This window comes from Triticum dicoccoides, chromosome 1B, assembly GCF_002162155.2.
Source record: "Triticum dicoccoides isolate Atlit2015 ecotype Zavitan chromosome 1B, WEW_v2.0, whole genome shotgun sequence".
Taxonomy (NCBI): Eukaryota; Viridiplantae; Streptophyta; class Magnoliopsida; order Poales; family Poaceae; genus Triticum; species Triticum dicoccoides.
Genome location: NC_041381.1, coordinates 710,868,787 through 710,896,543, shown reverse-complemented (window position 1 = coordinate 710,896,543; position 27,757 = coordinate 710,868,787).

Genomic DNA, 27,757 nt, shown 5'->3' with positions numbered 1-27,757 from the left:
CTTGAGCTTGCGTTGATGAAGATGGGTCGTACTGGGCCACCACTTGAGCCACGCCGCAGGCCACACGTAGGCAAGTCTGGGGACCCCCGTTCCCAGAATGCCAACAGTAGCCCTCGGGCCCAAGGCACGCTCGGACTTGGCTTAGCAGAGAAGCGAAGGGGCAAGTGCGGAGCGCCGCGGGCCCCAACAACCTACGGCCTTGGGCACCGCGTGGCGGTTGATTGGACGTGGGCGTGTCTACTTCCCCATGCTGCCTCGACAACTGCCCGACTTGACTAGTCCCTGCATGCAGAAATGAGTCATGATTACCTGCGATCGTGGGGGTGGCCTCCCTCGGGTTATAAATGTGGGGGGCGCAGGCCCCTACTGCACATCTTCCTCCTTTCGTTTGCTTCTTCTTTCTCCCTACTCCAGCCACCTGCTGCATGTTGGAAATATGCCCTAGAGGCAATAATAAAATGGTTATTATTGTATTTCCTTGTTCATGATAATTGTCTATTATTCATGCTATAATTGTATTGACCGGAAACCGCAATACATGTGTGAATACATAGACCACAACATGTCCCTAGTGAGCCTCTAGTTGACTAGCTCGTTGATCAATAGATGGTCATGGTTTCCTGACCATGAACATTGGATGTCATTGATAACGGGATCACATCATTAGGAGAATGATGTGATGGACAAGACCCAATCCTAAGCCTAGCACAAGATCGTGTAGTTCGTATGCTAAAGCTTTTTTAAATGTCAAGTATCTTTTCTTTAGACCATGAGATTGTGCAACTCCCGGATACCGTAGGAATGCTTTGGGTGTACCAAACGTCACAACGTAACTGGGTGGCTATAAAGGTGCACTACGGGTATCTCCAAAAGTGTCTGTTGGGTTGGAACGAATCGAGACTGGGATTTGTCACTCCGTGTGACGGAGAGGTATCTCTGGGCCCACTCGGTAGGACATCATCATAATGTGCACAATGTGATCAAGGAGTTGATCACGGGATGATGTGTTACGGAACGAGTAAAGAGACTTGCCGGTAATGAGATTGAACAAGGTATCGGCATACCGATGATCGAATCTCGGGAAAGTACTATACCGGTAGACAAAGGGAATTTTATACAGGATTGATTGAATCTTTGACATCGTGGTTCATCCGATGAGATCATCATGGAACATGTGGGAGCCAACATGGTTATCCAGATCCCGCTGTTGGTTATTGGCCGGAGAGTTGTCTCGGTCATGTCTGCATGGTTCCCGAACCCGTAGGGTCTACACACTTAAGGTTCGATGACGCTAGGGTTATAGGGAAGGTGTGTACGCGGTTACCGAATGTTGTTCGGAGTCCCGGATGAGATCCCGTACGTCACGAGGAGTCCCGAAATGGTCCGGAGGTGAATATTGATATATTGGACGAAGGGTTTTGGAGTCCGGAAATGTTCCGTCGGTACCGGGTGATGACCAGCATGACCGAAAGGTGTTTCGGGAGCCCCGGCAAGTGTTGGGGGTCTTCATGGGCCAAGGGGAGGGGGCAAACCAGCCCACTAAGGGGTTGTGCGCCGCCCTCACCTATTTCCACGTGACCAGGGGGTTGGGGCGCCCCATCTAGGGTTCCCACCTCCTGGCTTGGGGGCCAAGTCACCCAAAGCGGAGATCTCATCTGCCCTGGCCACCGCCCCCCATAGGGAAAACCCTATGGCGCCTCCCCCTCTCCCTTCCCCCTATATATAGTGGAGGTTTTGGGGCTGCCCAACACATGAGTCTCTCTCTCCCTTTCCTCTCTGCCTCCTCCTCTCTCGTAGTGCTTGGCGAAGCCCTGCTGGAGTACCGCGCTCCTCCACCACCACCACGCCGTTGTGCTGCTGCTGGACGGAGTCTTCCCCAACCTCTCCCTCTCTCCTTGCTGGATCAAGGCATGGGAGACGTCACCAGGCTGCACGTGTATTGAACGCGGAGGCGCCGTTGTTCGGCGCTTAGATCGGAATCAACCGCGATCTGAATCGCTGCGAGTACGACTCCTTCATCCGCATTCTTGTAACGCTTCCGCTTAGAGATCTACAAGGGTATGTAGATGCACTCCCCTTCCCCTCGTTGCTAGATTACTCCATAGATTGATCTTGGTGATGCGTAGAAAATTTTGAATTTTTGCTACGTTCCCCAACAATGGCATCATGAGCTAGGTCTATTGCGGAGATTCTATGCACGAGTAGAACACAAGTTGTTATGGGCGTTGATTTTGTTCAATATACTTACCGTTACTAGTCCTATCTTGTTTCGACGGTATTGTGGGATGAAGCGGCCCAGACCGACCTTACACGTACACTTACATGAGACAGGTTCCACTGACTGACATGCACTTGTTGCATAAGGTGGCTAGCGGGTGCCAGTCTCTCCCACTTTAGTCGGATCAGATTCGATGAAAAGGGTCCCTATGAAGGGTAAATAGCAATTGGCATATCACGTTGTGGCTTTTGCGTAGGTAAGAAACGTTCTTGCTAGAAACCCATAGCAGCCACGTAAAACATGCAAACAACAATTAGAGGACGTCTAACTTGTTTTTGCAGGGTATGCTATGTGATGTGATATGGCCAAAAGAATGTGATGAATCGTATGTGATGTATGAGATTGATCATGTTCTTGTAATAGGAATCACGACTTGCATGTCGATGAGTATGACAACCGGCAGGAGCCATAGGAGTTGTCTTTATTTATTGTATGACCTGCGTGTCACTAAATAATGCCATGTAATTACTTTACTTCATTGCTAAACGTTAGCCATAGTAGTAGAAGTAATAAGTTGGTGAGACAACTTCATGGAGACACGATGGTGGAGATCATGGTGTCATGCGGTGACGATGATGATCATGGAGCCCCGAAGATGGAGATCAAAAGGAGCAAAATGATATTGGCCATATCATGTCACTATTTGATTGCATGTGATGTTTATCATGCTTATGCATCTTATTTGCTTAGAACGACGGTAGTAAATAAGATGATCCCTCATAATAATTTCAAGAAAGTGTTCCCCCTAACTGTGCACCGTTGCGGAAGTTCGTTGTTTTGAAGCACCACGTGATGATCGGGTGTGATAGATTCTAACGTTCACATACAACGGGTGTAAGCCAGATTTACACACGCGAAACACTTAGGTTGACTTGAGGAGCCTAGCATGTACAGACATGGCCTCAGAACACGAGAGACCAAAAGGTCGAACATGAGTCGTATAGTAGATATGATCAACATGAAGATGTTCATCGATGATGACTAGTCCGTCTCACGTGATGATCGGACACGGCCTAGTTGACTCGGATCATGTATCACCTAGATGACTAGAGGGATGTCTATCTGAGTGGGAGTTCATTAGATGAACTTAATTATCCTGAACATAGTCAAAAGGTCTTTGCAAATTATGTCGTAGCTCGCGCTTTAGTTCTACTATTTTAGATATGTTCCTAGAGAAAATTTAGTTGAAAGTTGATAGTAGCAATTATGCGGACTAGGTCCATAAACTGAGGATTGTCCTCATTGCTGCGTAGAAGGCTTATGTCCTTAATGCACCGCTCGGTGTGCTGAACCTCGAACATCGTCTATGGATGATGCGAACATCTGACATACACGTTTTGATAACTACGTGATAGTTCAGTAATGTTAAATGGTTTAGAATTGAGGCGCTAAAGACATTTTAGAAATGTCGCGGAACATATGAGATGTTTCGAGGGCTGAAATTGGGATTTCAGGCTCGTGCCCACGTCAAGAGGTATAAGACCTCCGACGAGTTTCTTAGCCTGCAAACTAAGGGGGAAAAGCTCAATCGTTGAGCTTGTGCTCAGATTGTCTGAGTACAACAATCACTTGAATCGAGTGGGAGTTAATCTTCCAGATGAGATAGTGATGTTTCTCCAAAGACATTGCCACCAAGCTACTAGAGCTTCGTGATGAACTATAACATATCAGGGATAGATATGATGATCCTTGAAATATTCGTGATGTTTGACACCGCTAAAGTAGAAATCAAGAAGGAGCATCAATTGTTGATGGTTAGTGAAACCACTAGTTTCAAGAAGGGCAAGGGCAAGAAGGGGTACTTCGTGAAATGGCAAATCAGTTGCTGCTCCAGTGAAGAAACCCAAGGTTGAACCCAAACCCGAGACTAAGTGCTTCTGTAATGAGGGAACGGTCACTGAAGCAGAACTACCCTAGATACTTGGTAGATGAGAAGGCTGGCAAGGTTGACAGAAGTATATTGGATATACATTGTATTAAATGTGTACTTTACTAGTACTCCTAGTAGCACCAGGGTATTAAGATACCGGTTCGGTTGCTAAGTGTTAGTAACTCAAAATAAAAGGCTACGGAATAAACGGAGACTAGCTATAGGTGAGATGACGATATGTGTTGGAAGTGTTTCCAAGCTTGATGTGATCAAGCATCGCATACCCCCTCTACCATCGGGATCGGTGTTAAACCTAAATAATTGTTATTTGGTGTTTGCGTTGAGCATAGACATGATTAGATTATGTCTATCGAAATACGGTTATTCATTTAAGGAGAATAATGGTTACTCTATTTATTTGAATAATACCTTCAATGGTCTTGCACCTAAAATGGGTTTATTGAATCTTGATCATAGTGATAAACATGTTCATGCCAAAAGATATAAGATAGTAATGATATAGTACCACCTACTTATGGCACTGTTTTTTGAGTCATGGTATAAAACGCATGAAGAAGCTCCATGTTGATGGATCTTTGGACTCACTCATTTTTGAAAAGATTGAGACATGTGAACCATGTCTATTGGTATATACGCATGAAGAAACTCCATACAGATGGGCTGTTTGGACTCACTTGATTTGAATCACTTGAGACATGCAAATCATACCACATGGGCAAGATGACTGAAAGCCGCGTTTTCAGTAAAATGGAACAAGAAAGCAACTTGTTGGAAGTAATACATTTTGATGTGTGCAGTCCAATGAATGCTGAGGCACGCAGTGGATATCGTTATGTTCTTACTTCACAGATGATTTAAGTAGTTACTGAGTATATTTACTTGATGAAACACAAGTCTGAATTATTGAATGGTTCAAGTAATTTCAGAGTGAAGTTGAAGATCGTCGTAACAAAAGGATAAAATGTCTATAATATGATCATAGAGATGGATATCTGAGTTTCGAGTTTGGTACACAATTGATACATTGTGGAAATTGTTTCACAACTAACACCGCCTGGAACACCATAGTGTGATGGTGTGTACGAACATCATCGATGCACCCTATTGGATATGGGGCATACCATGATGTCTCTTATCGAATTACCACTATTGTTCATGGTTTAGGCATTAGAGACAACCGCATTCACTTTAAATAGGGCACCACGTAATTCCGTTCAGATGACACCGTGTGAACTATGGTTTAGAGAAACCTAAGCTATCGTTTCTTGAAAGTTTGGGGCTGCGACACTTATGTGAAAAAAGTTTCATCCTGATAAGCTCAAACCCAAAGCAGATAAATACATCTTCATAGGACACCCAAAACAGTTGGGTATACCTCCTAATTCAAATCCGGAAGCAAAAGTAATTGTTTCTAGAAACGGGTCCTTTCTCGAGGAAAAGTTTCTCTCGAAAGAATTGAGTGGGAGGATGGTGGAGACTTGATGAGGTTAATGAACCATCACTTCAACCAGTGTGTAGCAGGGCACAGGAAGTTGTTCCTGTGGCACCTACACCGATTGAAGTGGAAGTTGATGATAGTGATCATGCAACTTCGGATCAAGTCACTACCAAAACTCGTAGGTCGACAAAGATACGTACTACTCCAGAGTGGTACGTAATCCTGCCTTGGAGGTCATGTTGCTAGACAACAATGAACCTACGAGCTATGGAGAAGCGATGGTGGGCCCAGATTCCGACAAATGGCTCGAGGCCATAAAATCCGAGAGAGCATCCATGTATGAAAACAAAGTATAGACTTTGGAAGAACTACTTGATGGCCGTAAGGCTGTTGGGTACAGATGGATTTTAAAAGGAAGACGGACAATGATGGTAAGTATCACCATTAAGAAAGCTCGACTTGTCGTTAAGATATTTTCCGACAAGTTCAAGGAGTGGACTGCGATGAGACTTTCTCATTCGTAGCGATGCTAAGAGTCTGTTGGAATTATATTAGCAATTACTGCATGATTTATGAAATCTTGTAGATAGGATGTCAAAACATTGTTTCCTCGACGATATTCTTGAGGAAAGGTTGTATGTGATACAACCAGAAGGTTTTGTCAATCCTTAAAGATGCTAACAAGTGTGCAAAGCTCCAGCAATCCTTCTAGGGACTGGAGTAAGCATCTCGGAGTTGGAATATACGCTTTGATGAGATGATCAAAGATTTTGGGTTTATACAAAGTTTATGAGAAACTTGTATTTCCAAAGAAGTGAGTGGGAGCACTATAGCATTTCTGATGAGTATATGTTGTTGACATAATTGTTGATCAGAAATGATGTAGAATTTCTGGAAAGCATATAGGGTTATTTGAAAAGTGTTTTTCAATGGAAAACCTGGATTAAGCTACTTGAACATTGAGCATCAAGATCTATAAGGATAGATCAAAACGCTTAATAGTACTTTCAAATGAATACATATCGTGACAAGATTTTGAAGGAGTTCAAAATAGATCAGCAAAGAAGGAGTTCTTGGCTGTGTTATATGGTGTGAGTATTGAGTAAGACTCAAGACATGACCACGGCAGAAGAGAGAGAAAGGACGAAGGTCGTCCCCGATGCTTCAGACGTAGGCTCTATAGTATGCTATGCTGTGTACCGCACCGGAAGTGTGCCTTGCCATGAGTCAGTCAAGGGGTACAAGATTGATCCAGGAATGGATCACAGGACAACGGTCAAACTTATCCTTAGTAACTAGTGGACTAAGGAATTTTCTCGATTATGGAGGTGGTAAAAGAGTTCGTCGTAAAGGGTTACGCCGATGCAAACTTTGACACTAATCCGGATTATTCTGAGTAGTAAACCGGATTTGTATAGTAGAACAGTTATTTGGAATAGCTCCAAATAGAGCGTGGTAGCTGCATCTAGGACATGACATAGAGATTTGCAAAACACACACGGATCTGAAAGGTTCAGATCCGTTGACTAATAACCTCTCTCACAAGCGAGATATGATCAAACCCCATGGGTGTCGATCCATTACAATCACATAGTGATGTGAACTAGATTATTGACTCTAGTGCAAGTGGGAGACTGTTGGAAATATGCCCTAGAGGTAATAATAAAATGGTTATTATTGTATTTCCTTGTTCATGATAATTGTCTATTATTCATGCTATAATTGTATTAACCGGAAACCGCAATACATGTGTGAATACATAGACCACAACATGTCCCTAGTGAGCCTCTAGTTGACTAGCTCATTGATCAACAGATGGTCATGGTTTCCTGACCATGGACATTGGATGTCATTGATAACGGGATCACATCATTAGGAGAATGATGTGATGGACAAGACCCAATCCTAAGCCTAGCACAAGATCGTGTAGTTCGTATGCTAAAGCTTTTCTAAATGTCAAGTATCTTTTCCTTAGACCATGAGATTGTGCAACTCCCGGATACCGTAGGAATGCTTTGGGTGTACCAAACGTCACAACGTAACTGGGTGGCTATAAAGGTGCATTACGGGTATCTCCGAAAGTGTCTGTTGGGTTGGCACGAATCGAGACTGGGATTTGTCACCCCATGTGACGGAGAGGTATCTCTGGGCCCATTCGGTAGGACATCATCATAATGTGCACAATGTGATCAAGGAGTTGATCACAGGATGATGTGTTACGGAACGAGTAAAGAGACTTGTCGGTAACGAGATTGAACAAGGTATCGGCATACCGACGATCGAATCTCGGGCAAGTACTATACCAGTAGACGAAGGGAATTGTATACGGGATTGATTGAATCTTTGACATCATGGTTCATCCGATGAGATCATCATGGAACATGTGGGAGCCAACATGGGTATCCAGATCCCGCTGTTGGTTATTGGCCGGAGAGTTGTCTCGGTCATGTCTGCATGGTTCCCGAACCCGTAGGGTCTACACACTTAAGGTTCGATGACGCTAGGGTTATAGGGAAGGTGTGTACGCAGTTACCGAATGTTGTTCGGAGTCCCGGATGAGATCCCAGACGTCACGAGGAGTCCCAGAATGGTCCGGAGGTGAAGATTGATATATTGTACGAAGGGTTTTGGAGTCCGGAAGTGTTCCGGAGATACCGGGTGATGACCAGTGTCGGTGTCAAAACCAGCGGATCTCGGGTAGGGGGTCCTGAACTGTGCGTCTAGGCGGATGGTAATAGGAGACAAGGGACACAATGTTTTTACCCAGGTTCGGGCCCTCTCGGTGGAGGTAAAACCCTACTCCTGCTTGATTAATATTGATGATATGGGTAGTACAAGAGTTGATCTACCACGAGATCAGAGAGGCTAAACCCTAAAAGCTAGCGTATGGTATGATTGTTGTTCGTCCTACGGACTAAAACTCTCCGGTTTATATAGACACGGAGAGGGCTAGGGTTACACAGAGTCGGTTACAATGGGAGGAGATCTTCATATCGTATCGCCAAGCTTGCCTTCCACGCCAAGGAAAGTCCCATCCGGACACGAGACGAAGTCTTCAATCTTGTATCTTCATAGTCCGGGAGTCCGGCCAAAGGTCATAGTCCGGCCATCCGGACACCCCCTAATCCAGGACTCCCTCAGTAGCCCCCGAACCAGGCTTCAATGACGACGAGTCCGGCGCGCAAATTGTCTTCGGCGTTGCAAGGTGGGTTCTTCTCCAAACTCCATATACTTGTAGAATAGTGTCCGGCTTCTGATAAATGTTGCGCTCCTTGGCTTCCACGTCCAATAAAGTCCGTCTTCCACGTGTCAAACGAATGCGAAAAGCCAGGGTATTTTTACATTTTCCCCCCTAGCTGCTCAAATAAGCTGCCTATATAAAAAGAGACGAGGATCTAGATCCGAACCACACCATCTCCCCTTCGCAAGCTTTCATCGGAGTGCCTTTGACTAAAAAAATCCATTCCATCATGGACAGTCGACGTGGATCCTCCTCTCGCGCTCCCAGCCCCAAGCCTGGGGATTGGGAGAGATGCTCCATCCCGTGTAGCAAGCTAGTAGCGCTTCAATCCAAGGGGCTACTCCCCCCAGCATATATGGTCCCAGTTCGATCCGGGATTGCCACCTATAGCGGCGGAGAGTAGGCGGAGAGCATCCCCAATCCCTCTCAAGGAGAGCGGGTGTGCCTAGTTCCTTATTTAATAAGAGGACTCGGATTTCCAATTCATCCGTTTCTCTGAGGTCTACTGGAGTTCTAGGCCTCCAGCTACACAACCTCACGCCTGCCTCCATACTGCTTGTTGCGGGCTTAGTGGCCCTCTGCGAGCTATTCTTGGGCATCGAGGCCCATTTCGCACTGTGGAAGAGGTTATTCTGCCTTGTGCCCCGCTCTCAGGAGGGGTCAATTTATCAAGTGGGCGGATCCGGACTATGGCGCACCGCCGGGACCGGATATCTATCCGGTATCCCAAAGAAGGCATCCGAGGACTGGCCTTCGGAGTGGTTTTATATGGATGACGTCCCCCTGCCGGACCCTGTACGGATTGGCCTCCCTAAGTTTAATAACGCTCCGTTAAAGAAACGCATGAGCTGGCGCCCACGGAACCCTCAAAGGGAAACTGACAGGGACGTTCTTTACCTGATGAGCCGGATAAGATTGTTGGCTCATTCCGGATTGACCATGATCGAGGTCATGGCCACATGCATTACGCGAGGGGTGCAACCGCTTCAGTACAGGGGCCACCCCATGTGGGATTTCAAAGAGGAGGAGGACGCCACCCGGTGCGGTCGCAAGGGGCCGGATTCGGCTGCCACTCTAACGAAGGTCTTATCCGCTTTGTACAAGGGAGAAGAAGAGGAATTCCTCCGTGTCAACCCACGGGGCGGATTCTCTATGTATAGTCCTCCAAGCTGGGTCAGCGAACACTTTCACTTATCTACCCACTTTCGAAATTCCCATAATTGAGTACTTAGTCTGGCGATGTTAACGCAGGAGCTGCACCAGACTGTGAAGGAGATAAACAGCCCTCCTCCGCAACTTGAGGACCCAGAACGGTCCCTCGATCCGGATTCCCAGGAGGACCCGGACTTATGTGTGGAGTTGATTGATGGGGTGTTTCATCAATTGAGTAAGGACAACACCTTAGTGGCCATTACGGCCGACTATCCCGGACTACTTCCAGCCTCAAAGGTAACCGAGACCAAAGTCCCAGTACTTTCAAGGAGATCCATCCATGCCTTATTTTGAATGCTGTAAACCAATAGTGTTTCGTTTTGCAGGGGAAATCCTTGAGGCGGAGGGCCGAGCCCGCGGTGGGCAGCCAACAAGGGCCGCTGAAGCCAGGCTGCCAAAAAGAAGTGCGGACCAGATCGAGATTCCGGCGCAACGGTACGGCATGCGAATTTAACGCCTAGGGTTTATGCCCTAAAGTCATACTAACGCTCATGCTCTCCTTAGGAAGAAGAGAGCCCGCCGGACTATATCCACCGGCCAGGCTTCAAGGCCGGGTCCGGAAGCGGAGGCGGACACGGGGCGCGCATCGGGCGTTCCTCCGACAGAGGACGCAGACGGGCTATCTGCCACCAATTCGGAGGTGGAGAGTGCCATGAACCACAGGCGTCGCCGGACTGTTCTTCGTGACGCATGTTTTTCCCCAGAGGCGTTGGACGCCTTTAATACGGGAGATGCGTACCTCCGTGCCGCTCAAAATGGTCTAGCCAGAGCCACAGAGCAGTATGTGAAAGACATACGAGTGAGTAAATCTGATGGTTATATATGTCAGTAGCCCCCGAGACTTGAAATAGTTAAGATAACTGTTTTAAGGATCATATGTTATGCAGGGTCTTACAAAGAAGAACACGCAACTGTCCCAGGAGTTGGAAGAGTTCAAGGCCCAACTCGGGGCCGCACTGGCCGCTTCAGATAACGCCAAGGGGACTGTCGGTGTCAAAACCGGCGGATCTCGGGTAGGGGGTCCCGAATTGTGCGTCTAGGCGGATGGTAACAGGAGACAAGGGACACGATGTTTTACCCAGGTTCGGGCCATCTTGATGGAGGTAAAACCCTACGTCCTGCTTGATTAATATTGATGATGTGTGTTACAAGAGTAGATCTACCATGAGATCAAGGAGGCTAAACCCTAGAAGCTAGCCTATGGTATGATTGTTGTTCGTCCTATGGACTAAAGCCATCCGATTTGTATAGACGAGAGGGCTAGGGTTACACAGAGTCGGTTACAATGGTAGGAGATCTACATATCCGTATCACCAAGCTTGCCTTCCACGCCAAGGAAAGTCCCATCCGGACACAGGACGAAGTCTTCAATCTTGTATCTTCATAGTCTTGGAGTCCGGCCGATGATGATAGTTCGGCTATCCGGACACCCCCTAGTCCGGGACTCCCTCAGTAGCCCCTGAACCAGGCTTCAATGATGACGAGTCCGGCGCGCATATTATCTTCGGCATTGCAAGGCGGGTTCCTCCTTTGAATAATTTATAAAAGATTGTGAGCACCAGGATAGTATCCGGCTCTGCAAAATGAATTCCACATACCACCGTAGAGAGAATAATATTTACACAAGTTCAATCTGCTGACGTATTTCGTGGCGTGACGTCACACCATTACCAAGCCTTTACTCGAATTGTTTTTATTGTACCACCTCAGCGCGTTTAGCGAAGCGGTTTCCTTGGCACGTCTTGTCGAAGCAGAGATCGTGTTCCCCTTATTCCGGGATTCCCATCAATACGGACGTGGGTAACACAACCGCGCCCGTTGCCACGCCCCCTCCATCGAAGGCGGGTTCCAAACGGTCACGGGGATGGCTCTTGGTATTCCTCCTCTTTATAATGAGACCAAGGCATGTTCTTTTTCTTCAATCCTCAATCGAATCCGCCCCTCGCTCCCGAGGTCCAACAGCCAGGGCTCCAGATTCGGGTACCTTCGACCTTTGACAATGTCCGGCTCCGACCTACGAGGCCGGTGGATGCCCTCTTCCGTCACGGAAGAAGACGTGCTAAAGCTGAGAGACGCCAGGTACTTGACCTGTGAAATTTCGCATAGGTTGCCTGCCCGAGGGCAAGTTATTCCTACTCCCGAGCCCGGTGAGAGCGTCGTGTTCGTGTCTCACCTCCGTCGGGGTTTAGGCTTCCCGATGGATCCCTTCGTGAGGGGGCTCATGTTTTACTATGGGCTGGAATTCCATGACTTGGCTCCGAAGTCCATCCTCCACATCTCATCATTCATAGTCGTCTGCGAAGCCTTCCTCCGCACTCCCCCTCACTTCGGTTTGTGGCTCAAAACCTTCAACGTGGAGCCGAAGATGATTGAGGGGCGTCAGGAAGAGTGCGGCGGGGCGGTTATAAGCAAGAGGGCCGATGCTCCATGGCCCGAGGGCTCTTTTCAGGAGGAGCTCGGCTTGTGGCAACAGGAGTGGTTCTATATCACCGCTCCAAGGGGCAGCAGGCAGAAGTCGCCGCCCATCTTCCGCTCGGGCCCTCCACAACGGCTGAAGTCATGGGTCAACAAGGGGCTTAACTGGGGGCCGTCCAAAGACATACCCCTGTTGCAGGACCGGATTCGAGGCCTCCAAGAAAGGGAGATTAATCTGGTCGTAGTGGCACAGGTTATGCTGATCCGGCGCCTTCTGCCCTGCAAACGTCGCCCCCTCCGCCTGTGGGAATTTAATCCGGAGGGGCCACGAGCTCTCCAACACTTCATGGGTTTGACACCCGCAGAGATGTACAAACTGTTCTTCGGATCGCAAGAGATGCATCCGGACTTAACCGAGGACGCCGGCCTAAGCTGCAATTGCCCGGATACTCAAGTAAGTAGCCCTGTGTCCGGACATATTGTCCATTTATTTATCATGAGTTTGCCTTTTAACCAGCTATCCCTTGGACAGGAGTGGATAGCGCAAGCAAAACTGATACGGTGTCCGGCCCCCCTCCCTGAGACCACGCCGGATCCCGTGTTAGTCAAAATGTTAGAGTTTGCGCCTTCGGAGGAGAGCGAAGGGGGGCATAGGGAAACTACCACCTCCGCCAAGGAGGCTTTCCGTAAGGGGGGAGTCGAGAGTCCCTCCTTTCAGGGGGAGAAGAGGACTGCTTCCGAAGACCCTGAGGCCAAGGCCTCAAAGCGGGGAAAGAAATCTGCACCGGAAGGTCCTGTGCCGGGAAGAGCCCCGGCCGCACAGTCTCCCCATAGGAATCATCCCTCCAGCGAGCCGTAAGTAAAAAAGGGGGAATTTTGTAATAGGGAACGCCCCTATATTATTTCCAAAGGTAACCGAAGTTTTCACCTTGTAGTTCGGATCTCAGCCCATCTCAGCAGAGCTCAACTTCGGGGGACCTTCGTCCGGAGATGATGGAGAGCGAGACGCCTCCATCTGCCTCCCCGTCGGGCGGGGCGGACAACCCTGAGGTGTCTTCACGGAGGGTCTCCCCGAGTCCGGCGGGGCCGGAGAGTCCGGCACCCATTGGACTACGGCCGGTGGAGCTGCAGGATTTGCTCAAGAGGGCGTCTATCTCAGAAGATCACCGCACAATAATGAGTATGATTATTGAAAGGATCTCATCCGCCGAGAGCGGGTTGTATGAGGCCGTCGGAAGCTTGCTGACAGGGTTTGAGGTACGCAAAAAATGACATACCTTTTGACAGTTTGACCAGACACCCCCTAGTCTTTGTATGCAGTAGTTCTCCTAGTGCCGCGTTAGCCGATGGAGCGGAACGTAAGGCAACAAAACACAGGAGCCGGGCAAACCCAACATTTGACCAAAGACATGATTCGGAGCTGATGCATATAAGGCCTAACTCGAGATGCCAAACACTCCCTGAGGTGTTCGGTCTTTATGATACCGGGCAGAGCAATGCCCTAAGCCCCTAGTGTCCAGGTACAGGCGGGAACTTCTGACGCGGCCGATGCCAAAACGCCAGCCTCCTCCTCGGTTATGGTAGAAAACCGGGGGATGTGTATCAACAAGAGACAGTAAGAAAGGTTTACGCAGGGTCTTAATCTGAAAAGAATCCTTGCAACGGGTCCCTGCTGCACGTCTGCGCCTGTGTCTCCGTTGTGCTATATCCTGGACGGGTGTAGCACGTGCTTCATCTGTAAAAGAGAAGGACTTAGTTTGGAAGAAATATCGTGCAAAGGATGTATTGAAAATAAAGTATAATTTGGAAGATGAATAAAGTTGAGCTTTATTGGCTCTCACCGTTTATACGTGCAGCCCCTTGTAAAGGGGTATGCGGCTGGGAAGCCCCTTGTTTATTTACGCCGGACTCGCCTAACCGTGTCCGAGGTCTGAATGACCTGTTTTTAGGGGCTTTGACCTGCAAGGTCGGATTAGTGTGTGGCTGTCAAGGCAGCCTCACGTTCTCCGTGGTCGAGGAACACTCGGAGTTACTCTTTAATGAGATTATGCCGCGTGGACCGGGCATTTTAAGCGTAACAGACACGTAATGTGTTATTGCTTAAAGCGGGTGAAAGCTTCGCGTCCCAATAGTGCTTGAAAGCCACTGTGAAATGGGGCGATATGGAGAGTGAGCTTTTCGCGATGGAGGTTGTCAGATGAACCGGACATAACCTCTGGTGGTACAGAGCCTGTTCAATTGGCTTAAAGGCCTAGCGTCACTCCTTTGAAGGAAGTGCTGCTACGGCGAATTTTGGTAGGGTCTATCCCCATTCTGCGGATGGTGTCCTGGTATGGCAGGTGCCGCACTGTGTTTTCGTGTTATCACATGAAGTGAGTTCACTGTTTTGACCTCTAGTGGGAAAGTCTTCTGTTTTTCGGCGTGCTGCATGTGGGGTTTGTCGTCGTCTTCGCTTGGTGTGTCGAGCCCCTTGTGTTCGGTGTTAAGTCGGCCGGACTGTTTGAAGACCCAACAATCTCTGTGGGTATGGTTTGCAGGCTTCCCGGAGGTACTATGTATTTGACATAGCCTATCCAGAATTTTGTTTAGGTTGGATAGCTCGTTGCTGTTGTCCTTGAGGGGCAGTGTTTTAGTATTCGTCCGAGAGCTTTTGAATCCGGCGTTGACCGCCGTGCTATTTGGGCCATCTTCCTTATTCCGGCGCTGATCTTTTCTGCGTCGTGATTTTCCATTTCCATCCCTAACTTCGGATGTACTCGGGTCGCTGGTGCTGCATCTAGCCAGCCAGCTGTCTTCCCCCGCGCAAAAGCGGGTCATGAGGCTTGTTAGTGCGGCCATTGTTCTTGGTTTTTCCTGGCCGAGGTGTCTGGCGAGCCATTCGTCTCGGACGTTGTGCTTAAAGGCTGCTAAGGCTTCGGCGTCCGGACAGTCGACTATTTGGTTCTTTTTGGTGAGGAACCTATTCCAGAATTTGCGTGCTGACTCTTCGGGCTGTTGTGTTATGTGACTTAAATCGTCTGCATCCGGAGGGCGGACATAAGTCCCTTGAAAATTTGCTTGAAACGCATCCTCGAGCTCTTCCCAACTTCCAATGGTATTTTCTTGGAGGCTTTTGAGCCAATGCCGAGCTGGCCCTTTGAGCTTGAGGGGTAGGTATTTTATGGCATGGAGATCGTCTCCTCTGGCCATATGTATGTGTAGGATATAATCTTCAATCCAGACTTCGGGGTCTGTTGTTCCGTCATATGTCTCTATGTTTACGGGTTTGAATCCCGCTGGAAATTCATGATCCAGTACCTCGTCGGTGAAACATAGTGGGTGTGCGGCGCCCCTGTATTTGGGTGTGCCGTTGTCTTCAAACGCTCGGCGGGTTGTGTTGCTTCCTGGGGTCTTCTTTTTTGGCCCGTAGATAGACCTGACCGGGTCATCCTTTTTCCGAGGATCTTTAAGCTGATCGTGTGCCGGCTTGTATGCGGAGCCCCTTGCTGCTCTTAGCCTGTCATCTGGTCGTCTATCCGGCCAGGCAGCTTCTTTCTTTTTTGACTGCGGGGGCTCTAAGGCCTCCTCGTCGAATTCGGGCAACAGCTTGCACTTTGGGTAACTCTTTGTCTGGCGACTAGCGTCATATTTATTTGCGGTATTGAGTACTTTGCTTCATCTCATTCTGAGTGTGTTCTCTGCTGTTTTGAGCTGCCGCTTTTGCTTCTTCAAACTTCTTGCAGTAGCGAAGAGCCTTTTATGAAAGTTCTTATGCTCTGGTGATGTGTTCGGCGTGAGATTGTCTAGGCTCTTGTTTTCGCCAGGGGTGGGTTGCTTGTCTAGTTCACCGTGTTTGGATGATTGCTTGGTGGCGTGTTCGCCGTCCACTGCTTCGCCCTGCTTTAGGGCCGGGTCTGTATTGGTGCGGTTTTTATCGAGGCGGGGCTTCGTGCAGCGCTTGCGTCGCCGTTTTGGTTGTTTGCTAGGGGAGTTGTCCTTCGCCATGTCCCGTTGTTCCTCATTATCGCTTCCTTTTGGTGTATCCACCATGTATACGTCGTGAGTTGGGGTGGCTTTCCAGTGCCCGGTAGGCACTGGTTCTTGGTCGTCTCCGGCATCGTCGTCCATACCGTCGATGTCTTCGGAGTCGAAGTCTAGCAGGTCGGTTAGATCGTCGACAGTGGCTACTAAGTGGGTGGTGGGTGGGCTTTGAATTTCTTCGTCGTCCGCATCCCAACCGTCCCGACTGCAGTCTGGCCAGGGCTCTCCTGATAACGAGAGATACTTTAGCGAACTCAGGATGTCACCGAAAGGTGAGTGTTGAAAGATGTCCATTGCGGTGAACTCCATGATCGGCGCCCAACCGGATTCGATTGGAGGGGGCGCGGGAGGTTCGGAGTCCGGCGAGGAGTCCGGCACCTCGGAGTCACGAGCTTCATGGGGGACAAGGTTAGTGTTCGGCTCTTTCACCGTAGAGGTTGTAGCCCTCGAGGCGGTGTCTAGCCATCCGTCCTTGATCTGCGCAGCCGGCTCCAAATTGAAGATCGGAGCGGGCTCGAGTGCGGCCTCCAGGATACTGTCCGGCTGCAGAGCTAGATCGTGCCCGTCGTGACAGTGCGGCGCGCTTGGCTGTGGCTCGAATCCATCGAAGATCAAGTCCCCGCGGATATCAGCCGTGAAGTTCAAACTTCCAAATCTGACCTGACGGCCAGGGGCGTAGCTTTCGATCTGCTCCAGATGGCCAAGCGAATCGGCCCGCAGTGCAAAGCCACTGAATACGAAGATCTGTCCGGGGAGGAAGGTCTCACCCTGGACTGTGTCGTTGATGATGATCGAAGAAGCCATCGAGCCTATCGGTGACGACACAGAGGAACTCTCAATGAAAGCACCAATGTCGGTGTCAAAACCGGCGGATCTCGGGTAGGGGGTCCCGCACTTTGCGTCTAGGCGGATGGTAACAGGAGACAAGGGACACGATGTTTTACCCAGGTTCGGGCCCTCTTGATGGAGGTAAAACCCTACGTCCTGCTTGATTAATATTGATGATGTGTGTTACAAGAGTAGATCTACCACGAGATCAAGGAGGCTAAACCCTAGAAGCTAGCCTATGGTATGATTGTTGTTTGTCCTATGGACTAAAGCCATCCGGTTTATATAGAGACCGGAGAGGGCTAGGGTTACACAGAGTCGGTTACAATGGTAGGAGATCTACATATCCGTATCGCCAAGCTTGCCTTCCACGCTAAGGAAAGTCCCATCCGGACATGGGACGAAGTCTTCAATCTTGTATCTTCATAGTCTTGGAGTCCGGGCGATGATGATAGTTCGGCTATCCGGACACCCCCTAGTGCGGGACTCCCTCAGGGACCCCCTCAGGTAATATATGCTTCAAAAGATAATTTCGTTGTGAAGTGCGGCATGTGTGCAATTCTGATGATAACAGTGCAGATGGGGCCGGAGTAAATCCGGACAAGCAACAACTCCTACGCAAACTAAAGGCTGGCGAGAGCGTGCTGACAAGGGTGAGGCAAGAGAAGAACAAACTTCAAGACGCCAATACCCAGCTGGGCGAGGAACTAAAGGATGTTCGTGTTCAGCTGTCTTCTTCCGTAAAGGAGAATCGGCGACTTCGACGCGGCATTTTTAGTAAGTGCTTGAACGAATCTTCGAAAAAAGAATTCGGCGAGGAAGTCGACTGACAGAGCTATGTCTGTAGGTATGCTGACAGGTCGTCCTGCAGAGGAAATGCCCGGTTCAACGGGGGACCTTCTTCCCGAGCTGTTGCAACTGCACGAACGAGTTCGGCAGGCGATGCAGGGCGTCGTCCAGGCTATGTGGCCATCCCTCTCCATGCCCGAAGGCCTTGGGGAGCTTGCAAAGAAGCTGGAGGGAGTGCGGTAGCGCTTCCGGTTGTGGAAGATATCGGCCTGCCGTCAAGGTGCCAGGGAGACCTAGGCTATGGTGAAGACTCGGTACACGAAGGCTGACCCGAACCACATGGCCGAGGTCGGCCCTATGGGGCCTGACGGAAAGGAGATCCCTGTCAGTTTAGTATATGGCAAGGTAGAGCTGTCTGCCAAGTATTCTCAACAGGACTGTAAATTAGACCGCATGTTGGATGGTATTGAAGAAGAATATACCGAGTCGGATTGACTCTGTAATTTAAAATGACATGAAAAATGCCTTCTAGCCGGATTGTAGATCGTTTGTCATTGCGGACCTTTTCGCTTCGACCTCTGGACCCTATAGTCCGGAGTGTGTCCGAATACCCTCTCGATTATGTAAGAACCGGGGCATGCATGGAGACAAGGCGTAGGGGTCATAATTGCTTTAGCAGACAAGTGCCCAACTAGTTATGTTATATTACATGGTTAATAAGAAACATCTTCCAGGGAGAATAGTTCTGTTAGGGGTTCCTTTCCCTGGGAGGCATGCCCTAAAGTGCATGTCCGAACTGCAAAAAAGAGCAGAAAAGCATCTGGGGGCAGATAAATAAACAAGAAAAATCATCTTTTAGTTCACCGACCGAATATTCCCTTAAGAACGCTAGCTTTCGGCTTCACCGCAGTCTGAGGTACACATCCGGCTGACCCGGTAGTAACAATCGCAGAGGTGCTCCCTTTACCACCTAGCCGAACGAACGAGGACGTAGGGGTAAGCACAAGAGCCAAGCAACCCAGCTTGGCCAAAACTTAAGTCATATCGATGCATATAATGGTGTATAAAAGGTTCATGCGGAAGTGTCACACATGTTTTGGGCATGAGGCCCGTTTATATAAACTTCTGATAAAGAAGCCCCCAGGTATGATGAGCGCGGGTGGCGCGTCAAGTATGTGCGAACAACGCGCAGGCAAGCCCCTAAGGGCTTGGGAGAAAAAAGGTAGGGAGAAGGAGAGAAATGCCAGGCAGCTAATGTGAAAAAAAGGGACAGAGGAAGGAGACCAACACGGAGTCCGGCGCTAAGCGTAGAATCTTCGTAGGCGTGCTGCGTTCCATGGGTTCGGCTCGAGTCGGTTGTCCAATGCGTTTCGCAGACGGTACGCTCCACCAGTCAGTACTTGGTCGATTATGAAGGGACCCTCCCATTTGGGCTTTAGTTTGTCCTTTTTCTTGTCCGGCAGGCGTAGAACTAGTTCGCCGATGTTATAAGTTTTCGCCCGTACTTCTCTGCTTTGATATCTTCGAGCCTGCTGTTGATAGAATGCGGAACGGGCTTTTGCCACGTCGCGCTCCTCCTCCAATGCGTCCAAGCTGTCCTGCCGGTCGAGCTCGGCTTCTCTTTCTTTGTACATGCGCACGCGAGGTGAGTCATGAATTATGTCGCAGGGTAGAACTGCCTCTGCGCCGTATACCGTAAAAAATGGTGTGAATCCGGTAGTGCGATTCGGCGTGGTCCGCAGCCCCCAGAGTACGGAGTCAAGCTCCTCTACCCAGTGCGTGTTAGATTCCTTGAGGGGTCGCACTAATCTGGGTTTGATGCTGCTCATGATGAGACCGTTGGCTCGCTCGACTTGACCGTTAGTTTGTGGGTGATACACTGAAGCGTAGTCGAGCTTGATGCCCATGTTTTTGCACCAGAGTTTAACTTCGTCGGCTGTGAAGTTTGTGCCGTTGTTAGTTATGATGCTGTGGGGGACGTCGTAACGGTGTACAACCCCGGATATGATGTCTATCACCGGTCCGGATTCGGCCGTCTTTACAGGCTTGGCCTCTATCCATTTGGTGAATTTGTCCACCATGACCAGTAGATATTTTTTCTTGTGGGTTCCATCTTTAAGGGGTCCAACCATGTCAAGCCCCCAGACCGCAAAAGGCCAGGTAATGGGTATGGTTTGTAGGGCGGTAGGCGGCATGTGGCTTTGATTAGCGAATAATTGGCAACCAATGCATCGCTGCACTAAGTCCTGAGCGTCTGCCCGGGTCGTCGGCCAATAAAATCCGATACGGAAGGCCTTGCTTACAAGGGCCCGGGCTGCGGCGTGGTGCCCGCCGAGTCCGGCATGAATTTCAGCCAGAAGATTTCGCCCTTCTTCTTCGGAGATACACCTTTGAAGGACTTCGGTTGTGCTCTTCTTATAAAGCTCTCCCTCGTGGACTTTGTAGGCTTTAGATCGCCGCACTATGCAGCGGGCCTCGTTTTGGTCCTCGAGAAGTTCCTGCCTAGTTAGGTAGGCTAGGAATGGTTCTGTCCACGGGGCAATGACTGCCATTATTGTGTGGGCTGACGGTGTTGTTTTGTTGGCGGAGCCACCAACTGTGTCAGAATGTTCGATGAGGGGTAGTGTGGTTGTGTCCGAGCTATTGTTTCCGAACTCTCCCTCCCATGATACGGATGGCTTGAAAAGCCTCTCTAGGAAGATGTTGGGAGGGACGGCATCGCGCTTTGCGCCAATGCGTGCCAACACGTCTGCTGCCTGGTTGTTCTCCCGGGCTATATGGTGAAATTCGAGCCCCTCAAACCGAGCTGACATCTTTAAGACAGCGTTGCGATAAGCTGCCATTTTCGGATCCTTGGCATCAAAGTCTCCATTTATTTGGGATATCGCGAGGTTTGAATCCCCGCGGACCTCTAGGCGCTGAATACCCATGGAGACTGCCATCCGGAGACCATGTAGAAGGGCCTCGTATTCGGCTGCGTTGTTGGAGTCTGTGTACATTATCTGAAGTACATACTGGACTGTATCTCCGGTTGGGGATGTCAGAACGACGCCAGCCCCCAGGCCAGCCAACATTTTGGAGCCGTCGAAGTGCATGATCCAGTTGGAATATGCGCCGTACTCTTTAGGGAGCTCGGCTTCAGTCCATTCGGCGATGAAGTCAGCCAAAACCTGTGACTTAATAGCTTGCCGTGGCTTGTAAGTTATGTCGAACGAGAGGAGCTCAATGGACCATTTGGCAATCCGGCCCATTGCGTCGCGGTTGTTTATAATGTCATTAAGAGGTACTTCGGAGGCTACTGTTATCGAACACTCTTAGAAATAGTGTCGCAGCTTCCGGGATGCCATGAACACCGCGTATGCTATCTTTTGGTAATGCGGGTACCGTGACTTGCATGGAGTTAGGACAGTGGACACGTAGTAAACTGGTTTCTGGAGAGGGAACTTGTGTCCGTCCGTTTCTCGTTCGACAACGAGCACCGCGCTTACAACTTGATGGGTTGCCGCGATGTATAATAGCATTGGTTCGCCCGTGTTGGGCGCGGCCAGGACCGGATTTGTTGCCAGTATGGCTTTGATTTCTTCGAGTCCGGCCGTGGCGGCATCCGTCCACTCGAAGTGTTCGGTGCACCGCAGGAGGCGATAAAGGGGTAATGCCTTTTCTCCTAAGCGGGAGATAACACGGCTTAGAGCCGCCACACATCCAGTCAATTTTTGTATTTGCTTGAGGTCTTTTGGGGTATCCAATTGTGACAGAGCTCGGATCTTGGCTGGGTTTGCTTCAATTCCTCTACCGGATACGATGAAGCCCAAGAGCTTTCCGGTTGGTATGCCGAAAACGCATTTTTCTGGGTTGAGCTTAATGTCATATGCTCGGAGATTGTCGAACGTGAGCCTCAAGTCGTCTACTAGAGTTTTGACATGCTTGGATTTGATGACCACGTCATCTACGTACGCTTCAACTGTTTTTCCGATCTGGTTGGCCAGACATGTCTGAATCATGCACTGATATGTCGCGTCGGCGTTTTTGAGCCCGAAGGGCATCGTGTTGAAGCAGAATGGGCCGTATGGGGTGATGAATGCCGTTGCGGCTTGGTCTGACTCTGCCATCTTGATTTGGTGGTAGCTAGAGTATGCATTGAGGAAACACAATGAATCGTGTCCTGCAATGGCGTTGATGATTTGGTCAATTCGGGGGAGGGGGAAGGGATCCTTTGGGCAGGCCTTATTTAGGTCTTTGAAATCAACGCATAGGCGCCAGGATTTGTCCTTCTTTGGTACCATCACCAGGTTTGCTAGCTAGTCCGGATGTTTTATATCTCTGATGAATCCGGCTTCCAGTAGTTTTGCTAGCTCCTCTCCCATGGCTTGTCTCTTGGGTTCGGAGAAACACCGAAGAGTCTGCTTAACAGACTTGAACCCTTTTAGGATGTTCAGGCTGTGCTCGGCCAGCCTGCGTGGGATTCCTGGCATGTCTGAAGGGTGCCAGGCGAAAATGTCCCAATTTTCTCGTAGGAATTCTCTGAGTGCGGTGTCTACATCAGGTTTTAGTTGTGCCCCGATGGAGGCCGTTTTTGTAGTGTCCGTTGGATGGACTTGGAACTTGAATATTTCATCTGCCGGCTTGAAGGAGGTGGACTTGGATCTTTTGTCAAGTATCACGTCGTCCATGTCCACCGTGGAGCGCAACACAGTTAGTTCCTCGGCCGCCAGGGCTTCGGATAATGCCTCGAGGGCCAGTGCGGTTGTCTTGTTTTCAGCGCGGAGCGCTGTGTCCGGATCACTAGCAAGAGTGATAATTCCGTTGGGTCCGGGCATTTTGAGCTTCATGTACCCGTAATGGGGTATAGCTTGAAAAATTGTGAATGCTTCTCACCCTAACAGAGCGTGGTATCCGCTGCTGAACGGGGCCACTTGAAATGTGACCTCCTCGGATCTGTAATTATCCGGCGTGCCGAACACCACGTCCAGTGTGATTTTCCCTGAACAGCATGCTTCCTGGTTGGGGATTATTCCTCTAAAGGTTGTGTTGCTTCGCTCAATGCGGCTCCAGTCTATTTCCATTTTTCGCAGTGTTTCCTCATAGATGAGGTTCAATCCGATGCCACCGTCCATGAGTACCTTTGTAAGCCGGAAGCCGTCCACTATTGGACTGAGGACCAGTGCAGCTGGTGCTCGGGCTGGCCGGAATTTAGGTTCGTCACTGGCATTAAAAGTGATAGCCGTGTCACTCCATGGATTTATTGTTGCTACTTGCTAGACTTCGGCAAGGCTGTGGAGCGTTCGCTTCCTCACATTGTTTGATGCGAAAGTCTCGAAGACTATTGACACCGTACTGGCGTTTCTGGGGTGGTGCTCTGCGGATTCTGGAGTTAGAAGCTCCTCGCCACTCCTGGCCACCTGCCGGAGTATCCAACATGCTCTAAGGCTGTGAGTTGGTGCGACTTCCCCTAAACTATGAATTTTACAGGGTCCATTGAGGCATCCCTCCAGTACGGTCCCATACCCTATAGAGGGTTTTTGTTTTTTGCTGTTTGGCTCAGGTGCCTGGCGATAATGCGCCCTTTTGTTTTGGACTAGGATTGTATTTAGGGTCGGATTGTCCCAGAATTTCGTTTCGGTTTTCCGAATGCTTTCTGTCGCACAGTACTTTCGTACTATGGAAGTCAAGTCGGTGAAGCGTGTAATTCCGCGGCGACTTATGGCGTTGAGGATTCCGATGTCCGTGCAGTTGTTACAGAAGAACGAAATTGCGTCCTTCTCATGGCAGTCCTTTATCTTGTTCATAACCAGGAGGAACCTGGCCCAGTAGTGATGTACTGTTTCCCCGGGCTCTTGCCGTATTTGGGATAGGTCCCTTATATTTGGGTGGGCGGGTGGATTTAAATCGGAACCTCGCCCGATCTAAGACTCAGGGGCCAAGAAAATTCCGAATTCGGAAGCTTGTTTTCTTGGACGTTATTCAATGAATCCGGCCTGCTGCCTGACTTTAGGTTCAGGGCTTGGGCGACGTCCTCCCCTCCGCGGATGTCCAGCTTGGAGGATTCGGGAATCCAGACACATCTGGACCTTAGGATGGGTGGGGATTCACCGCATTGTCCTTCCACCACTTCAACGTGGTGGGTGACCTGGGGAGAGCCGATCTCTCTATGATCGGGTTTAAGCCCAATCTGGTCGTAATCTGTAGCGACTCCCAGGGCGGCGATGCGATCCAAGAGCTCGTTTAGGGAAGAGAGCTCCATCGGATCTAACTGCTCGGCGAGTTCCGAGCTGATCTGGAGATTGCTTTCGATGACCCGAGAGGTCATCGCCGGCGCGGTGGCCGAACAGGCGGTCATCCAAAAACTGCCTAGCCGGAGAGTTTGGCCGACAGCCAAAGCTCCTTTAGCGACAGCGTCGTCTTTAAAGACGGGGTGCGGCATCCTTCCTGTTGGTGACGACACAGAGGAACTCTCAATGAAAGCACCAATGTCGGTGTCAAAACCGGCGGATCTCAGGTAGGGGGTCCCGAACTGTGCGTCTAGGCGGATGGTAACAGGAGACAAGGGACACGATGTTTTTACCCAGGTTCGGGCCCTCTCGGTGGAGGTAAAACCCTACTCCTGCTTGATTAATATTGATGATATGGGTAGTACAAGAGTTGATCTACCACGAGATCAGAGAGGCTAAACCCTAAAAGCTAGCCTATGGTATGATTGTTGTTCGTCCTACGGACTAAAACTCTCCGGTTTATATAGACACCAGAGAGGGCTAGGGTTACATAGAGTCGGTTACAATGGGAGGAGATCTTAATATCGTATCACCAAGCTTGCCTTCCACGCCAAGGAAAGTCCCATCCGGACACGGGACGAAGTCTTCAATCTTGTATCTTCATAGTCCGGGAGTCCGGCCATCCGGACACCCCCTAATCCAGGACTCCCTCAACCAGCATGACCGAAAGGTGTTTCGGGAGCCCCGGCAAGTGTTGGGGGTCTTCATGGGCCAAGAGGAGGGGGAAAACCAGCCCACTAAGGGGCTGTGCGCCCCCCTCACCTATTCCCACGTGACCAGGGGGTTTGGGGCGCCCCATCTAGGGTTCCCACCTCCTGGCTTGGGGGCCAAGTCACCCAAAGGGGAGATCTCATCTGCCCTGGCCGCCGCCCCCCTAGGGGAAACCCTAGGGCGCCTCCCCCTCTCCCTTCCTCTTATATATAGTGGAAGTTTTGGGGCTGCCCAACACATGAGTCTCTCTCTCCCAAGGCGCAGCCCTACCTCTCTCCCTCCTCGTCTCTCGTAGTGCTTGGCGAAGCCCTGCTGGAGTACCGCGCTCCTCCACCACCACCACGCCGTTGTGCTGCTGCTGGACGGAGTCTTCCCCAACCTCTCCCTCTCTCCTTGCTGGATCAAGGCATGGGAGACGTCACCGAGCTGCACGTGTGTTGAACGCGGAGGCGCCGTTGTTCGGCGCTTAGATCGGAATCAACCGCGATCTGAATCGCTACGAGTACGACTCCTTCATCCGCGTTCTTGTAACGCTTCCGCTTAGAGATCTACAAGGGTATGTAGATGCACTCCCCTTCCCCTCATTGCTAGATTACTCCATAGATTGATCTTGGTGATGCGTAGAAAATTTTGAATTTCTGCTACATTCCCCAACATTGCATCCTATGGCGCCGCCGAAGAGATTCTCGGCTGCGGAGAAAGGGAAGGCTCGTTGGGAAGGGCCTGACTCTCCTCCGCCCAAGCGCGGCGGAGGTTGTCCCCGCAAGCACCCCGCGACTCCCGCAGTGGCTTCTCGTGGTCGTGGCGGTGATCTCCCGTGCGGTGATAGGCGTCCGGCGGGCGAGGGAAGGCGTGTTGTGGCCGTGCGGCCTCTGTCGGTGTCAAAACCGGCGGATCTCGGGTAGGGGGTCCCGAACTGTGCGTCTAGGCGGATGGTAACAGGAGACAAGGGACACGATGTTTTTACCGAGGTTCGGGCCCTCTTGATGGAGGTAAAATCCTACGTCCTGCTTGATTAATATTGATGATGTGTGTTACAAGAGTAGATCTACCACGAGATCAAGGAGGCTAAACCCTAGAAGCTAGCCTATGGTATGATTGGTGTTCGTCCTATGGACTAAAGCCATCCGGTTTATATAGACACCGGAGAGGGCTAGGGTTACACAGAGTCGGTTACAATGGTAGGAGATCTACATATCCGTATCGCCAAGCTTGCCTTCCACGCGAAGGAAAGTCCCATCCGGACATGGGACGAAGTCTTCAATCTTGTATCTTCATAGTCTTGGAGTCCAGCCGATGATGATAGTTCGGCTATCCAGACACCCCCTAGTCCTGGCCTCCAAGAAAGGGAGATTAATCTGGTCGTAGTGGCACAGGTTATGCTGATCCAGCGCCTTCTGCCCTGCAAACGTCGCCCCCTCCGCCTGTGGGAATTTAATCCAGAGGGGCCACGAGCTCTCCAACACTTCATGGGTTTGACACCCGCGGAGATGTACAAACTGTTCTTCGGATCGCAAGAGATGCATCCGGACTTAACCGAGGACGCCGGCCTAAGCTGCAATCGCCCGGATACTCAAGTAAGTAGCCCTGTGTCCGGACATATTGTCCATTTATTTATCATGGGTTTGCCTTTTAACCAGCTATCCCTTGGACAGGAGTCGATAGCGCAAGCAAAACTGATACGGTGTCCGGCCCCCCTCCCCGAGACCACGCCGGATCCCGTGTTAGTCAAAATGTTGGAGTTTGCGCCTTCGGAGGAGAGCGAAGGGGGCATAGGGAAACTACCACCTCCGCCAAGGAGGCTTTCCGTAAGGGGGGAGTCGAGAGTCCCTCCTTTCAGGGGGAGAAGAGGACTGCTTCCGAAGACCCGGAGGCCAAGGCCTCAAAGCGGGGAAAGAAATCTGCACCGGAAGGTCCTGTGCCGGGAAGAGCCCCGGCCGCACAGTCTCCCCATAGGAATCAGCCCTCCAGCGAGCCGTAAGTAAAAAAGGGGGAATTTTGTAATAGGGAACGCCCCTATATTATTTCCAAAGGTAACCAAAGTTTTCACCTTGTAGTTCGGATCTCAGCCCATCTCAGCAGAGCTCAACTTCGGGGGACCTTCGTCCGGAGATGATGGAGAGCGAGACGCCTCCATCTACCGCCCCGTCGGGCGGGGCGGACAACCCATAGGTGTCGTCACGGAGGGTCTCCCCGAGTCCGGCGGGGCCGGAGAGTCCGGCACCCATTGGAGTACGGCCGGTGGAGCTGCAGGATTTTCTCAAGAGGGCATCTATCTCAGAAGATCACCGCACATTAATGAGTACGGTGATTGAAAGGATCTCATCCGCCGAGAGCGGGTTGTATGAGGCCGTCGGAAGCTTGCTGGCGGGATTTGAGGTACGCAAAAAATGACATACCTTTTGACAGTTTTGCACATGAAGTGCGCCCTGTATAGATAGTAGCCCCTGAGACTTGGTATGCTGTCGAAAGCGATAGCGTGCCAACGATCATAATCTCAGTTATAGAATGTCGCCTTTCCTATCGGTGGCGGAGCATTCGGTGGCCAGCCGGACTGATGGAGTTGCCGAACTGAAGAGGCAACTCGATGTTGCGGATGCGGACATCGCGCTGGTTAATAAACGACTTAACGAGTCGCAAGGTAGGTGGTTGCTCCGCAGTTTCC